The sequence below is a fragment of the Pyrus communis genome, chromosome 7 (assembly GCF_963583255.1).
Source record: "Pyrus communis chromosome 7, drPyrComm1.1, whole genome shotgun sequence".
Classification (NCBI taxonomy): domain Eukaryota; kingdom Viridiplantae; phylum Streptophyta; class Magnoliopsida; order Rosales; family Rosaceae; genus Pyrus; species Pyrus communis.
Genome location: NC_084809.1, coordinates 22752639 through 22763036, shown reverse-complemented (window position 1 = coordinate 22763036; position 10398 = coordinate 22752639). Strand labels below are relative to the sequence as shown.

At 35.2% G+C, this 10398-nt stretch overlaps 1 long non-coding RNA gene across 1 annotated transcript; it reads right to left on the bottom strand.

The window, feature by feature from the left end:
• Positions 1-564: 564 nt before the first annotated feature.
• LOC137739368 (uncharacterized) lies at positions 565-1428 on the bottom strand. The gene is made up of 5 exons (XR_011069092.1): positions 1405-1428; positions 1028-1072; positions 832-913; positions 672-740; positions 565-593 (listed from the first exon to the last, which is right to left on the bottom strand). It is a non-coding gene; the product is annotated as an uncharacterized lncRNA (long non-coding RNA).
• Positions 1429-10398: the final 8970 nt, after the last annotated feature.

Genomic DNA, 10398 nt, shown 5'->3' with positions numbered 1-10398 from the left:
TAAGGGAAATTCTAAATTTGAAATCCATTCCATTGATTGTTTTATTGTAAATTATGAAAATATAAATTTGCTGACTTTTATACTACAAACCAATTTACTTGCGGTAACAAAAATTTATTGAATGCATGATTTTAAGTGACATTTGTTAAGTATTCTTAATAAAAGCAAGAAAACAAAACAATATATTCACAATGCCAATTTTGTTTTATCAAATATCAATAACGTTCTTATTGATTAAAGATAGAAGACTTTTGCTTGTGATAGTTACTCCATTTGTCCATCTGGCATTTTCTTTTATGTAAGCATATACTCTTCATATCTCTGTCATAGGATAAATATGTGATTTTAAGTACATAAAAGATAAAACCCATCACTATAGCTTGTAGATGAATATGTGTTAAAAGACACGTATGAATTGCTACCTTTAATTCCTTGATGCGATCACCAAGAGCAGGCAGCCCCGCCAGAAGTGTTCGTGAGATATAATCATTTGACCGAGCTTGCTTGAAGAAGGAATGTTTCAATAACTTCTTGGCAGAAGGTTGTTTTGAAGGATCCTTTACCAAGCAACTAGCAATCATCTGCTTAAAAGACTGATGAAAAAGAAAAAGCATTTCCTTATGAAATCTACAATCTCAAAGCAAAACTCAATTTAAATTGTTGAGACATACCTTTGAAAACTTCTTATCCCTTTCATAATCATGGCTAGGTGGCGTATTTTGCAAGGTCATCAGCAGTACCTAGAAAAATATAAGATTTGCATTAAATTTTATGAAATAATTATGGTCTAAAAGATGCTCACATAATGATACAGTATCATTTAATATGCACCTTCATTGGAGGATACTTTGAGAAAAGAGCATGACCATGGGCAAGCTCCAATGCAGTTATACCAAAAGACCAAATATCCGCCCTACATGGAAATGACAACCAAACTTTAACTCCATGCTGCATAAGAATTTTGTTTTTCTTAAAAAGGAATAAAAGAGTATGACTAGCAGTCAGTTTAAATAGATAACAAACTGACTTGAAATCATAATCATGTAATTGCTCCATAACCTCTGGTGTCATTCTACAAGACAAAGATACAAAAACTGTTGATTACAACACAAAGCAATAAGAAAATAAGAATAAGGAATCAAGCTTATGTTGTTTAGATGGTCAAAACTAAGTTTCTTTGTTAAATGTTTTGAAACAATATAAACTATAATAGGAGTTAATTGATGTATGTTCTTCTCCTACTGATTTACCACTGGTGCACCAAGGCTTTTCGATAGCCCCCCAAAATTATATGGCATGTCAAGAGTTTAAACAATTAAGAACTAGACAAACCTATAAAGTAGCAAAAACAAGTATAACAGCAAGGCGTTCCTACAAATGTATTTTTCATACGCTGCTTATCACCTGAATAAAAAAGGTAAGTAGAAACACCGAAGTCTCCAAGCTTGATGGCACCGTGTGAGCCAATGATAATATTTCCAGCCTATAAGAAGTATTTACAAATCAAAGAAGAGAAAATGAGCTAAAGGTTCCCAAGTTTATTATAGATGCACTAAAAAACCAATAATTACTGCGACTAGATGTCTAAGTTTATTATGGTATATAGAAAATATGCACCACAAAATGATAAAGTAGTTAAATAATTATGTGTAAGAATTCAAACACCATCCTACTAAATATGGGGCTAGAGAGATCAAGAATGTGCTTTCAACTATTGGAAAGGCTTTGTTTGATATGTTTGACATGACTTGAGTAACTAAGTTAATATTGGACAATTGTGTTCCAGTTTAAAATGATCATTAGAAGTTTTGGATGAAAAGTCTTAAAGAGTGGCAAGAAATATAAGTTGGAAAAAGCTTAGCAACTACCTTGAGATATAAGATTTCAACTGTGAAAGCAATACATAGACAACTAAATGACATTGTCATTAAAACTAGATACTATACCACAAAAAACATAACAAGTTGAAGACAATACAACTAAAAGCAATTGCTTCATTTGTCCAACTAGGAATGTGTTGTAGCATAAAAATATTTGAACGATGTGGAACGTTAACATACTTTGACATCTCGATGAATATGACCATGATGATGAAGATACTTTAAACCCTTCAAAATCTCACGTAATATAGTGGCTATAACATCTTCCTCAAAACCATTCGGATATGATGCCTTCAAAATGTGAAGACAAGAATCCCTAACCATGAACGACATGACAACCCACAAATTATGATTACTAACAAAGGAACAATGTGATTTAAGGACACTAGGATGGTTGACGAGAATCATTGTTTATGCTTCCTGAAAAATGTTATTCTGTTGAAAGAAAAAATACACAGAACAACGTTCAAAAACCGATATCATCAAGGGAAAAAACACCATGTGATTGGGCAATCTAACCAAATACACATGGTAATTTGGCTAATTTTCAATGGAGTCATGGAAATATCAATAAAACCAAAACTAAATGTTTGTATCTTCCAAAACTACATATTATCGCATGAACTTCTCTACCTACCAATTGATAATTAGATAGGTTTAGTAACCGGCAAATAAATCAAATTCCAAAACCAAAAAAATTGAAGCTGAAACTAGCTGGTAACCACAAGAATTGAATCCATTCTCAATTGCATTTGCCTTATTAACATTTTTACCAATTAATTTAACCAATGACACATATTAATACGTAAAAACAAATAAAACAAAATTAGAAACACATGACAAAAATGAAAATTTGAAATACCAAATCGCAATTGTTGCGTTTGAGATCAAGGATTTTGATGGTAAAAATTTCCTTCAACGGCTTACAGAGAGCACGATGTATAGAAATGTTGACGCCTTGCTCTACCTCCTTATACAGGGTGTAGTGCTATGATCCTATATGATACTTTTTCATCTCCTTCTCCTTCTCCATCCTCAATCACACTAAAAAAATCTTCTTTTTGAGTTTGTTTGGATCAAATGAAATCTTAAATGCAGCAGCTCCAGCAGCTTATTATGTGGCATACAGAGACGAGAAGAAGAAGAAAGGCTGAACACATATGAGGCATTATCGAGATAGAGAGAGATGCCTTTTTTAATGGCAGTCACATGAGATATACAGAAAGACTTGTTCTTCTTGTTGTAATCAAATGCTTTCTCGTGAGGAAAAAAAGATAAATTAAAAAATTAAAATTAAAGCAGAACTCAAGTCTTTCTTTCTTTTTTCTAAAAAAATTGATGATTTTTGGGGAAAAGAGAGAGAAAATGGAATATGTAAGAAGTCATAAAGGTACTGGATCGCTGTTAAAAACTATGAAGAGAGAGAGAAGGAAATGTTTGTATGCAGAAATCTCGCCAGGGCGCCACTGTTTGTTAAGCACAGTCAATTTTCAATTTTGTTTTTCTTTTCCAACAAAAAAAATTAAAAAGACTTTTTTTTTCTTTTTTTTTACTTTTTTCTTTGGTGGCATGTAATCCCACATGTTTAAATTTTATTTGTTTCTTTTTATCTTTTTTTTTCTAATTTTATATAAGTTGACCTTGAAGTTCAAATCTTTTGCACTCAAACGGTTCATGGCCTCTGTACTGCTTCTTTGAAAAGGAATTAAAAATAATATAAAATAAAAAACAAAATTGGAATGTGTAAACCCAAAAGGTTAAAGCCCAGTTGTCCCTGTTAATTCTCGCTCAAGAGTTCTTATTATTATTAGCCAAAATTTGTCACCTAATTTCAAAAATTATGTTTTTTATAAAAACATTCAAACATACCAAAAATTTCATTTGAATAGACACAAATTATCACATCCCGATCTCAATATACGTTGGAAATTAACACGTGATGGTATGATAGTAGCGGAATAACATATAACTAACCTTTCTGCACGAGCCTTGCACATGCAAAAGGCATATTTTTACATCACGACGCGTTACGTGTGGCATACCGAATTCTTTTTCCTTCCAAATTTGTGCATACATAAAAACATCTTTACTACAAATACACTCATACGTTTTCTACATACATCGGTTTTATATATACAAAATTTTTCTTATTCAGGTAGTGATAAAATTATTTTTCATATTTTCATGAGGCAGACAAATTGTTAGAGAAAAGATAAATGTAATTTATATTGCATAAAGATTTCACACAGTAATTGCACATTACATTATGAGGCATAACTCTTGCTTAAAGATACAAACACAACTGGAGAATTAATTTACGTTGTCTTTCTATATTGCTTTGGCATTTAGCACATTTTATGACACCTTCTTTCATCTTTTTTTACTGCAGACACAAGTTAACCACAGTAGAACAAACAAAAGCTCATAAAATGAAAACATAAAATAATAATTACAATTTAAGAATTTTTAATCAAGCAACTACAGGTTTTTTGTGCATTCTTTTATGTAATTGTTCGCATGTGATTAACTATTATGCAAGTCACTTCAATTAGAAGAACATACAATTAACTTGCGCATAGTGTGCCGTGATAAACAAAAAGCCAATTGCTACATGCGTGAGCTCCTTCCCTCATTTGAAAAAAGAACTCTCTACGTACCGAGTATAGACAAAGGTAGGAAAAATTTTGGTTGGCTACTGGTACTCCAATTTTATATCATTCCCTAACCCGGAGCATTTAGAGTCAAATGAAATCCAAATCAATCTAATCGTAGATAATCTTCACCATGAAAAATTGTCAAACCAAACTTATAACGTACTACTTTTTGTCTATGTAAGGAATAGTAGGAGACACTCTCTAAATTCATATTTTCATGAACTCCAATGGGAGTGAACTCCCTGCAAAGATTGACAACAAAAACCAACAATATTGATGAGATTACTCACAATTATAATTGCTTCTGTTAATAGATCGAAACTAGACAAAAAGAAGATGAACGACATACCTTACCTTCATTTAAAATATTAACCTTTAATCATAACCAATAATATACAATCTCACAATCAATTCGCTTGTACACCAATTCTATGTTAACTTCGATCCTTTCCATTTAGTGCATGGAAGACAAAGACAATGAATATCATTAAACAATATTCAAGGAACCAAATGAAACAAAATAAATGAAATAACCCTGCACCATATTAGAGCAACACCAAAGCAAATAAAACTAAAGAGACTTTGCGTTGCTCCACATAACATACTAAAAAAGTAACACCAAGCTAAATTGATAGAATATCAAACGAAAATATAATTACCCCTCAAATTTCATGAGGGACAACCAACATTAGAGGCGAAAAAGAAAAAAACTTACTGTACATTTCTCCACCAATTGAACATTCAAATCTTTTCCATATGAGTGTGGAAGAAGATGAAAAAGTTCTTGCTGGAACTGAGAATAAGATGGAAGAAATGAACAAACCAACAAATAATAGAAAGAAGAAACGCAAAGTTAGAAAAGCAATCAGAAAATGCAATGTAATACGATCATGGTTCTAAAAAAACGCTAAACGCGGGTTGTCGCCTAATGTCTAGACGCCTAAGCGAATTTGTATTCTTTAAATAAATTTATTATATAATATAGAAATAAGTGCATATTTACTTTTAAAAAAACCATCCTTATATATAAAATTTGAAAAATTAAACTGCAAAACATGCATAACTATGAACATTGTATAAACTTGGGGTTATTTTTAAGACGTAAATTTGAAGTTATTATTGGGCCTCAGTTTCTTTAAGAAAAATGAAGTTGGGTTGATATAGTTGTTAAAGGAAAATGTCAAAAACTTTTACTATTGACTTTTACTATATAAAACAAAACCTTACCAACCCAAGCTAAACAATAGCCGCACCCCTCAAATCTCATATGCACACTCTCTCTTCTATCTCCCTCTCGGCCTATCTGCAGCAGACCATCGCTTTCTCCCTTTTATCTCCTTCTGCATGAACTCTCTCTCTCCCTCCCTCCCTCACTTTCTCTCCCCTCGTTAGATTTTATCAACGAATATGTGATGACGGGACGACCGTATCTGGAAAGCGACGGGGATAACAGTCTAGCATCACTGCCTAAGATCGCTTATGAGCACCTAGGCGGGCACCTAATAACTCCCCAATTTTGTCCATCGTTTAGCACCCAATCAGGATGACACCTCATCGCCGAGCGCCTAGGCGGCCGCCTAGGTCACTTTTTAGAACACTGAATAGGACTTCGAAAGCATCCAACCTCTTACCGCTTCGCAAATCCTTCCTTGGCTGTGGATATGAAGAGTGTTGAAGTGAGATTAATAATCCCAATTGCCATTCAGTAAAATCATATGAAGGGTGCTGGAGTAAAATTTCCTAAGTAAAATCATAGTTCTAAAGCACATCAAAGGTGCCACTCAGTATTACGGTCTGGTGGTATTCCTCTTCACTTGTAAGTGAGATGTCTTAGGTTTGAATCTCGTGAATGGCAAATTCCATACCAAATTAGGTTGCCGATTGTGTAGCTTAGTTGAGCTTTCCATCCCCGTGGTGTAAAATATATCGTGGTACTAAAAATAAAAAATAAAAAATAAAAATCACAATCACAATTTTTCCAAAACCTTTTCAAATATATATAAAGTATAACCTAAAAGTACTGGTTGTGCCCACACAAGTCTTTCTTCCGAATACTTGCTCAATTTGTCAATCTAATCACCATCATTATCATTACATAATCCTTCTCTGGATTGAGACCTACCACTCGCATTCATTGTTTTCGAATGATCACAAAGATCCAATTGCCACTTATTTTATTTTACTTAACCACCATACACCTCAGTAAATAAGTATACGCATAATTTATTCTATTCTGAATATATGAATCTCACCACATAGCTTTCAGAATAATAATTAGTCATCAAACAATCCAATATTGTGTAGGAATGACATGCTATGAGTATTATATCTACGTGTAGGACTGGTATCGACATCTATTTCATCATTGCATCTCCTTTTTGTATCGAGTAGAAATGAGTCACATCCAAATCCATACTCTTTAAATACACTATCATGTAAACCATTTGATTCAATCGTCACTTTTAGGATTGTGGATTGTCTTTGGACTTGCCTCACTTTGTATTAGTGTGTTTTATTTTAAGAGAAAATTATAGTAATGACCCTTCAACTTTTACTCAATTAAAGCTATAGTCCCTCAACTAAAATCTATGACTATTGGTCTTTTAACTCATCAAATGTGCAGCTATGGTGACACACCCCGACCCGGAATGTCCACTAAGATCCCAAATCGAGCTGTGTTGGCCAACCACCTGGAAGGTGACGAAGCCATAAAGTGTGATAGTGTATAAAAAGTGAATAAATTTGAATCTAAAAGTGTCTAAATACCAGAGTGCGCTACGAGTGGGAGTGAACCCATTTCACACGCGATGTCAGAGTATAAGTAAGGTACAGTAGTGTGGGTAAGAATCATACCCTTAAAAGTAGCCACCAATACTAAGATTAGCTATATATCTTTGTCGATACGAACTCAGCAGTTAAAACCTGAAGGGGTACAAAACAGAAAGTGTGAGTAAGCAGTAAAACCAAGCTTCCCAAAACTATTACCTTTCTAACAGTAATAACCCCTCACTGTAATTCCCTTATATTTTTCTATAGGACAGTACAACATATATACATATATCCAAACCATACTCAGAAATGACCAAAACCACGGTTTGCCATCAACTTCACCATACATTAATAAGTAGGCCAAGTGAACTTAATCAATACAAAATGATATATCAGTCAGAGTCATCTAAAATGACATGTACAACTTGTCCATATCTCATCAATCATGGCTAGCATATAAGTCGGAGTCACTTATAGTGACATGTACGACTTATCCATATCTCATCAATCATGGCTAGCATATAAGTCGGAGTCACCTCTTGTGACCTGTACGACTTATCCATATCTCATCAATCATGGCTAGCATATAAGTCGGGGTCATCTATAGTGACATGTACGACTTATCCATATCTCATCAATCATGGCTAGCATATAAGTCGGAGTCACCTATTGTGATTTGTACGACTTATCCATATCTCATCAATCATGGCTAGCCAATAGCTCAATAAGTATACCTGCACACGAGTCGGAACCACCTAAAGTGGTCTGTACGACAGGAATGGGTGTAAATAAATACGCTCAAGTGCTACGATCACGTGAAGACTGTGCGAATAATCGCAGGTCACCTACGAGTCGGAACCACCTAAAGTGGTTTGTACGATAAGACTGTGCACCTACCTTGGATCCAAGGTGAGCGTAAGGTGCGGGAGGTGAACATCACGTGAAGGACTGTGCCCCAGCCACGGGCGAGAGCACTAACACCGGGGTGTAGGTTTATGAGCTCTCAATGCATCTCAATATAACATGTGCAACTCATGGCAACCAGTACGACAGTATCGAAGTTGCCTAACACATAACTGTAGTCATGCTATAACGCAATCGATTCAACTAATACCATAAACTCATCTGAACTTACCTGGGTGTTCTGCGTTCACCTTTGCACTTGAAAGCATTCCCGATAATTATATGCAAGTAATATACATATGGATATACCATGATGCAATCTAATACTCAACCATGTCGTAGCATTTTCAATTATAAACAATATGGTGTGAAGTGTACAATCAATAACGCCCTACTCCCGAACTACTTATTTTCAGGGATAATTATCCATGACAACCCAATTAACACTAATTTAACTAACTAATTCACAAAACTAAAACTTGCCTTTACCAATTTCCTTCACATTACTCAATTTCCCAAATAAGGCTTTTGTCTCAAATATATTATGGCTGCATCTAACGTCTCGTTAGACTGCCTACGTACCCTAAACAGGGATCAAGCCATTCGTAGTTCATATAGGTACTTCAAGCATTTAGAATAATTATATGAAGATAATATCAATTTAAAAATGTCGATAGAACTCTCAATAATATGTACGATAAAAAGGAAAAGATCCACTCACCTAGAGTCCACGCTATGATTCTCTAGCGCACGCATCGAGACATCTTGAAAGATTGGTCCTTGTGACCAATTATCAAATTACATCTCAGAACTCTTATCCGTAGAATACGTAATTCACATAAAACACAACCTCAACGGCATTCTAAAATAGTTTGAGACCCATTGACCACAAGTCAACAGTCGATCAAAGATTGACGGTAGGGTCTACAACCCTGTATAACTTGACCCGGAAGATCCGCATATCAAATTTCCAATCCGCAACTCCCAACGATCCACAATATGTTTCTAGAATAACATCTTAAAATTTCATTACGATCCAACAGTCATATCTCCGCCAATTGCCTAAAACAAGTGGCCGTGAACATTTATTTTACTAACTTACAAATCCAATTCAGGAAGATACGTAAGTCGGATTCCCGATCCATAAATTTCTATGATATTTAAATATTACGTATTATAATGTATCTAATTTTGGTGACGATCCAACGGTCGGATCGTCGATTCACATTTTTATCAAGTAACGTATCGTAACGAATTTAGGTTCTAATGATCAACCTACGTCATTCAAATGACAAAATTGAATTCAAGACATTCGACATAGCCTAAAAATAGCATTGGCGGCTCACTGGCCACGCGCCGCCGCACGCGCCACCGCGGATGGCGGCCGGCCGCCCCGACTCGCCGGAAAATCCAACTATTTCTAAAAATTCTCAAACTTCATAGAAATGAAGATCTCAGTGAGTGGAGCAACTTTCATACCTGGCACGAAGTCCAAAAGTGGACGGAAGATGGTCAATTTTGCCTACAAAGCCGGCGGGTGCCTAAAACTTCCCGGTGTCGATTCGTCTTCTACAGTGGTCCAACGGGGTCAAGGTTGGTTGGGTTTTGCTCCTGGGATGATGGGCTACAAAGCCCAAGTGGTGGCATCGGCCATCACTTTGCCGATTTGCCGGAAAATAAAAAAGAGTGGTCGGAGCACCGTTGATTTTTGTCGATTTTCGTGGCCTCAAACCGCCACATACCATGGTTAATCAAGGTGGTTCTTGAGTGGGTTTTGTAGAGGGGAATGAGAGCTTCAAGATGGTGGTGGTGGCGTCGAAAAACTCCACCGGAGTTGGCCGGAATCGACCTTGGAAAATAGGTGGTCGTGAGTGGAAAAACCCACGGGAAAGCTGGGAGTTTTTCTTTTTTGTTTTTTTTGTTTTGTTTTTTTTTTTTTTTTCCTTTCTTTTCTTCTTTCTATTTCTGATTGGGTCTCACCCTCACCCTCTAATTTAATTGGTTCCTTCCTATTTGTGCCTAAAATCAGATTGGCTACTTTTCCACAAGGTTGAAATTCAAATAATTTATAATTAAACTTTAAATAGCCATTTTCAAACGTTCATAACTATACCGTTAGAATCCGGACTCGCAAATGGTTTTCGCCTATGCGTTCACATCCACGAGTACTACGAGAATATGTTAAAAAAATA